The sequence below is a fragment of the Pinus tabuliformis genome, chromosome 1_1 (genome assembly GCF_031772625.1).
Source record: "Pinus tabuliformis cultivar Carrire ecotype Pingquan chromosome 1_1, CPIR1, whole genome shotgun sequence".
Classification (NCBI taxonomy): Eukaryota; Viridiplantae; Streptophyta; class Pinopsida; order Pinales; family Pinaceae; genus Pinus; species Pinus tabuliformis.
In genome coordinates, this window is record NC_142297.1 from 581,776,827 (window position 1) to 581,784,516 (window position 7,690).

The 7,690-nt window shown below is 38.7% G+C and overlaps 1 long non-coding RNA gene across 1 annotated transcript; it reads left to right on the top strand.

Moving 5' to 3' along the window:
* The first annotated feature begins 467 nt into the window (after positions 1-467).
* On the top strand, positions 468-1,336 carry LOC149214584 (uncharacterized). The gene is made up of 3 exons (XR_016250401.1): positions 468-566; positions 713-953; positions 1,064-1,336. It is a non-coding gene; the product is annotated as an uncharacterized LOC149214584 (long non-coding RNA).
* Positions 1,337-7,690: the final 6,354 nt, after the last annotated feature.

A 7,690-nucleotide genomic window follows, 5' to 3' on the forward strand; every position in this document is an offset into this window, starting at 1 on the left:
CCTAACATGTGTGCGTTGAATAGATCAAAAGTATCCATATCTTGGGATAATGAGTCTTGTAAGCCTTCTAATGTTTATGCCTTAGAAAGATTATGCTACTTATGGAAGTATGCCATGAAGTTTCCCTCTAGTTGGTTGAAGTTTCCCTCTAGTTGGTATTGTCCTTGGATGTAATTGTAACATCCCTTCCCTTCGAGAAAATCTCCCTATCATCTCCCTATCATCCTGTATTAATGTGAAGGATTTTTTTTTTTTTTTGAAACCAAATCACAATGCTTGCTTTCCAAGAACTCTCACTGAGATATAATTAAAATTGTTTCAACTACGAGGTAGCAGGAATATGCATTTATGTGTGCTTGATTTCACAATGAACAACGAGTCCTACTTTCCTTTCCCCTCAGCACATATTAGTTGTAATTCAAACACATATGGATACCGCCATCTCTTTTATGGTGATATACATAAATATATAATGGTTATACCCTGATCACTTATTGAATTTATTTGCTCTTACACGACTTCAATGAAGCCCAGTGATGGCGTTCTTCCAGTGTATACAGTTCCAGGTTAGGGTTTTATACTATATCTTACTGCGAAAACTTGCAATGTCGCTTTTTGCTGATAAATTTTTAAGACAGTCACAACTTTACTTCTGTGTATGCTAATTACAGCATTAATATTTTTTTTTCTTGGGTTTTTGTTTTCTCAAAAGCCCTTCGTCCATAGGTTATAGAGGGAAGAAGGAAAGGATCCTGAAGCTAAGTTCCTCCGGATTACGAAATGTAGCAAACACTGGTTCACTTGTCATGATAAGCCCTCAGCTATTACTGGGTTGTAACTTTCTTGCAACCACTTGTTTTAAGAAAAAATTTATCACGCTCTTTTATCCAGTAACGTGATGATTTGCTTGGCCACAGGACTGGAATGGTAACCCAAAATTTTCTGCAACAAAGGTAGGTTTTCCTTTTCCAGTGGCAATATTCATTTGTTTCGAGCTGTATTCTTTCTCTTTTCCCTTACATTTTGCCAATGGTTTTCTAATCTTCCTCTCGGTTGCATGCAGGTAACATTATTCTCTAAAGCCACAGTTGTTGAGGTTTATTTTTGACTGTTTCTCTTGGGTTACTATTTGGCTTGTACTGGTCCATGTTCCTACTTGGGTTTTCCCTTTGCTTCCAGGGCACTTCGACCAGGTGGTCGAGACCCATTTAACTTACCTGCAATGGCATGGTTTAGGGTCTAGACTGACCTTTAGGAAAAGTTCGATTTTGACTAGGCTCTTTAGAACTTTTTCTGTGTATATATGAATATGTAGCCCAACTTTGTCAAGGATTATTTCTAAAGATTATGTATATATGAATATGTAGCTCAACTTTGTCAAGGATTACAACCATTTGCCCTTAAATTTTTGTATTATAAAATAACTCTGTAATAAAATTTTCAGTCATTATAAAAGTACTCACCTTCTCTTTTTTAACTCATTTTACTTTGTATATATATATATAGTTTCTTTAACAAAATAATGGGTAATCTTGTTTGAACTCAACTTTGTTTTTCTTTCCAACCAACCTTGTTAAAGATAAATGAAAACATTCTTTCAATTAATATAATTGGCTTATCTTTTTTAAGTTCTTCTATTATCTATAATCATTATGATATTGCAATTAGAGGGTCTCTTTCGACATTTGTTTTCAGTATACATCATGCATCCACAATTTATGTTTTTAAAAGAGGTAAAGGGTATAAGCTAAATCCTTGGCTATGACTTTCTTTAATGTAATTTTGTTTTTTTTTCTCCACTCTCTATTCAAACCCCAATTGTTCTTTACAATTTTTTTGTTAATAGAAATAAGTTCCCCCTGACAACCCTTAACACATTTTCAAGAACATTAACAACAAAATAAATTATTATTTTTTTAACAACAAAATATAATATTTACATCAACCAATCTTTTCTAGACGTACACTTTTCAGTTCAAAATTAAATAATAAGATTCATGAGTAATTATCCAGGGGTGTTACAGTAATTCTTTGATTATCTAGTTTGAGAAAGAGTGAGAATTTTCACTTAGATGGGAAGACTATGAACAATGGCCTAAGTTGGACTCCTTTGAAGAAAATCCTAGTATATGGCTATGGAGTGGAGTATGTTGGATGCCTTTATGGGTTGGAAAATATTTTTGGATATTTAGAATTCCCATGGGTAAGACTATTATTAAAATTGGCAACTAGGGCCAAACTCCACATGGGTCATCTTATTTATGACAGCTGATATTTTTCTTGGATTCCTCTCTCCGAGAGGTGTAGGATTGATCTAAAGATCATCCGATTCTGACATGTACAAATGAAGTTATGAATTTATTTTGATTATGGTCAAATTGTCAAGGTCGGCCAGCAAACTTATGCAGGCTCGTAAGCCCAACAATCACGTCTATTCATCCTCAACTTTGCATATATATAGAAGGTGACTTAGCCTCATTTGGACACACTCATCTCCACACTTCTCTCTCTCTCTCTCTCTCTCTCTCTTCTCATTGATTGGGTATGGATTTATGGGCCTCTCTCTCTCCACACGTCCAAAATTTCAGGAGGTCGAAATTCCAGGAGAGCAAAATTTTAGGAGGCCAAAATTTCAAGACACAAAATTATGGACAGTTTGACCAAGCGTTGACCAACATGTGTTGACCTCCTTTGACCATGTTTTTGTGAGGCCTATACTTGTTTGGGTAGGCCTCATTTCTGGGCACAAAAATCGAGGCTAAACGTTGAATGTTTCCCAACGTTGACTGCAGCTAGGGCTAACCGCAGATGGGTTGTTTGACCAGACTTTGATTGGGCTGAATTTCACTGCTTTGAGGGTTGTTTTATCTTGTTGTTTGGAGGCCAAAGTTGACTGAAGTTGATCGATTTGCTGAGGGTCAAATATGTCCTATTGACCAACATTGACTTTTCTGGATAGGGCACTTTTGTTGCTGTTATAAATTATCATATTTGTAAATTGTATTATCTCTCTTTGCTCAATTATTGAAGACTAAAATAATATTTGATCAAGGGTTTCCTCACATTGGGGTTTGTCCCTAGCTGGTACCACATCTTGTGTCCTCTTGTCTTGGCTTGTCTTCTACTATATATGTTTATGTTCTATCTACATTTTACTATCATATTGATGTGATTGCTAATCTGAATATTAATACTGGGCTAATAAAGAAATTGAAGTAAAATTTCTCTAAAGCATATAACATACCATTGTTGCCTAGAATTAACATGGTATCAGAGCTGAGATGAAGACAAATCCCAAGCAAGAGTGAAAGAGAAATCACCAAAGATAGTTGGACAAGGGCAAAAGGTTTAATGGGTTCCTCATCCTACTTCCCAGCATAAGACAAGCTCCATGATAAATCTGAGTATCATGGATGGAAGTTGTCTCTTGATTTGACCTTGAAAGAAAAAGAAGTGATGGACTATGTGCGAGGTAAAATCCCTGAACCTCCTTCAAATGCACTGTCTGGTGCGAAGACCAAGTATAATAGGGTTGAAGTCAAAGCAAAGAATATTATTAGGGATTCCATTGACAAGCATCTGGTGGCCTACATCTCTGAATTGAAGACCTCTGAGGAGATCCATGACAGGTTGTTCGACATGTTTAAGGTTAGTAATGCTAATCAAATTTATTTCTTAAGAATAAGTTGAAGGATATTAAGAAGGGCAAGGACGAGGATATTCAATCATATTTCTTGAGGATTACTGAGATCAAGAATGATCTACTTTCGATTGGAGAAGTCATTCCTGACAGAGAACATACTCTCACCACCCTTGGAGGACTCCCACCTAAGTGGTATGTATTTAGAACCAGCGTCCTCAACAATGATCGAATTCTAGGGTTTGAGGAATTGATGTCAAGATGCATTCAAGAAGAAATAAGAATGGTGGAGCAAGAAATGCATTCTAATAGAAACAACCCCACTGCATTCTTCACTCATGCCGAAAGGAGAAATAAAGGTCATTTCTATGGAAAGCCTAGATCTAATGGAGGAAGAAGGGAGGAAGGGCAGGTCCTTTGATTGCAATAAGCTTGACCACTATGCAAAGGAGTGTCCAAATAGAAGGGACACATCGCATGATGATGGTCACAATCATTCCAGGGGCAACTTTAACAACAATGATCAAAGGAATGGAAGGTCCAATGGTGAAAAACGAATGTGGGACATCAAGGAAATGGTCGACCCTCCAAGAAATCAAGGAACTCTAGGTATGAAGAATCAAATGTTTTTAATAATAAGCAAAAAGAGTACTATATTATATCATCCTTCTCCACTACCTCTCCTCTAGACACTTTGGGAAATTGGCTGATTGATAGTGGTGCCTCAAGGCACTTCACCGGATACAAGGAAACCCTCTCTAATCTGATAGAAAAGGATACAAAATTGGAGATCATCCTTGGAGACGATGTCACATATCCCATGAAGGGAGTAGGGAATGTTACCCTTCAATTGAATCAAGGTAACACTATTCATTTGTAAGAAGTACTATATGTACCTGATCTCAAGGAGAACCTGGTGTCCATTTCAGCAATGGAGGACAAAGGATTCAAGGCGGCATTCATCAATGCAAAGGTACATGTTTGGAAAAGAAATTTTAAAGATGATTTTACTCTTGGTTCAGGGTTGACACTTTGTATCAAGTTGGAGGAAGTCCATTGGGAGCCATGTCTTGCGACATATCTATACAATCTGAACTATGGCACCGAAGTTTTTCTCATCTTCATTATAAGGCCTTACCCGATGTGAGACAAATGGTGACAAGTATGCCTGAGTTCAAAGTAGAGCATGAAGGTGTATGCCCGGGATGTGCTGAAGGAAAACCCACAAGGGGACCATTCTAGTCAAGTAATGGAAATACCATAGATATATTACAATTGATCCACTCTGACATATCTGGTCTGATGCCCATAAACTCTTTGGGAGGATACTTATATTATCTCACCTTTACGAATGATTATTTTCACAAGACCTGGATCTACTTCTTGAAGAAGAAGGATGAAGTGTTCACCTGGTTCCGACACTTCAAAGCCTTGACTGAAAACCAATCCGAGAAGAAAATCAAGATATTGAGGACGGATAATGGGTCTGAGTACAAATCCAATGAATTCCAAGATTATTGCAAAGAAGCTGGCATTAAGAGGAAGAGTACAATGCCATAAACTCCTGAGCAGAATGGTGTGGCTGAAAGGAGAATCGCTCTATTGTAGAAGCAATTTGTGCCATGCTTCATGATCAAGGCCTTTCAAAGTTCCTATGGCCTGAAGCTGCAAATACCGATGTGTATTCAAAACCGATGCCCTCATCAAGCATTGGACTCCAAGACTCCCAAATAAATTATCACTGGTAAGAAACCCGATGTCCATCATTTTATAATTTTTGGAAGTCCCGTATATTTTCATATGCCGAAAGAGAAAAGAAGCAAATTGGGTGCATCTGGGAAGAAATGAATCTTTGTAGGCTATAGTGAAAATTGTAAGGGATATATAATTTATGTAGTTGGTCAAATGGAAATTAAGATAATTCATGATGTCACCTTCAATGAAGATATGGCCCTCAGGAAGATCAACAACCTTCTTATCCTAAGGAAGGACAAAGACGTTGACACTGGAAATTAGGGTGCAAAAGAAGATGAAACGATGCCTGATGTTTATGAACCTATGGATCTTATTCATCCTCCTCCTCATGAGCCCTCCTCCTCCAAAAGGAGACCCCCATGGCTTAGGGAGACTCTCGAATATGTCAAGAGACACATTGCACCAAGGGGGAATTTCCGTGAAAGCAAGAAGCCAAACAAGTATCAAGGATATTTGACTGCCATGAGCACTATCATTCAAAATGAGCCTTCATCATTTAAAGAAGTCATGAAGCATCAAGTATGGAAGGATGCTATGAATGAAGAATATGAGTCAATTATGAAGAATGATGTCTGGGATTTCGTCCCTAGACCCCAGGACAAATCGGTTGTCAACTCTAAGTGGATCTACAAAATCAAGCATGGAGTTGATGGAAGTGCAGACCCTCTCATTCACAAATGTAACAGGGAGTTGGCTTATGAATTTGAGATGAAGGACCTAGGACCAATCCACTATTTCCTAGGGTTGGGGTTCTGGAAAAATCCAGGTGAAATTTTCCTCTCTCAAGGAAAATATGTTGTGAAGATATTAGAAATATTTGGGATGGTGGACTACAAGCCCGTGACTACTCCGATGGAACTTGAGTTTAAGAATTTATGTGGTAACGTTGCTGGACCTGAATTGGGAAATTCTTATGAGTATCATCAACTCATAGGAGAACTGATGTCCTTGATGAACTCCCATCCGGACATATGTTTTGCGGTTAACACATTGAGCCAATATATGGTTGAGCCTCATCATATACATTAGATTGGTGCCAAGAATCTTCTAAGATATCTTTGGGGCACACTCACTCATGAACATACATTTCCAGAGATGTGAGGTTGCATGGTTATTTTGATGTTTATTGGGCTGGCAGTGTGGTGGATCGCAAGAGAACTTTTAGATGTTGTTTTTCTTTGGGTTCTTCTTCGATATCCTAGATGAGAAGGAAGCAGAAATCGGTTACCTTGAGCACCGCCGAGGCCAAATACATAACTGCTAGTATGGCCTCCTGTGAAGTTGTCTGGTTGAGGAAGCTCTTCAGGTGAGTTGTTTGGACATGTACTGGATACTATTGTGATCCTATGTGACAACCAGAGTGGTATCCAATTACCAGATAATCTCGTGTTCCATGATCGCTCCAAGCATATAGATATCAGGTACCACTTTATCCGAGATATGGTACAACGAGGAGAAATAAAGCCCCATCACATTAAGACTAATGAGCAGGTCATCGATATTTTGACAAATCCCCTGGGGAAGGTCAAGTTCTTGGCCTTTTCGAGAATGACTTGGAGTCGTGGAGAGACCCTCTTATGAGGGTCCTGTGTGAGATGGACATTGAGCTCTAGGAGCTCCAGGGGGCTTGGGGTACTTCTTGGAGTGATGAGAAACCATAGGGTGAGTGGTTCAACCTTCCCCTAGTGGTTTGTTATGTACATGGTGAGTGGTTCAGCCTTCTCCTGCAATACCCTTTCACGACATGTAGGCAGGATGAGTGGTTCATCCTTCTCCTGCTGAGACATCCTACCCATGCAGTCTTGAACTCATGGGAAGTACCTCTCATCTGGCCAATGAGTAGGGAAATGAGGATAGGGACCATAGTACTACTGATGGACGCATCATGTATGTCTGTACTCCCTATGCTAGGATGACCGATATTGATCTGGGATCAATTGGAACTGACTTCGAGTCCGCGGTAAGAGTGCTATGAGACACTCTCTTTTAATTGGAACTGACTTCGGTCAGTGAGAGTGGTATGACACACTCTCCTTTGATTGGGATTGAATTCGGGTCAGTAGAGAATGGTATGATACATTCTTGATCACTTCTTCTTCTTCATAGTTTAGCAGAGAAAAGTAGTGTATAGTAGTGCATTGATGGCAGAGATAATACAGATTGACAGATGGATTAGTAGATTGAATTCTCCCTAGTTGAGAGGGAGTGTTAAAATTGGAAACTAAGGCCAAACTACACATGGGTCATCTTATTTATCAAAACTGATATTTTTCTTTGATTCCTCTTTATGAGAGG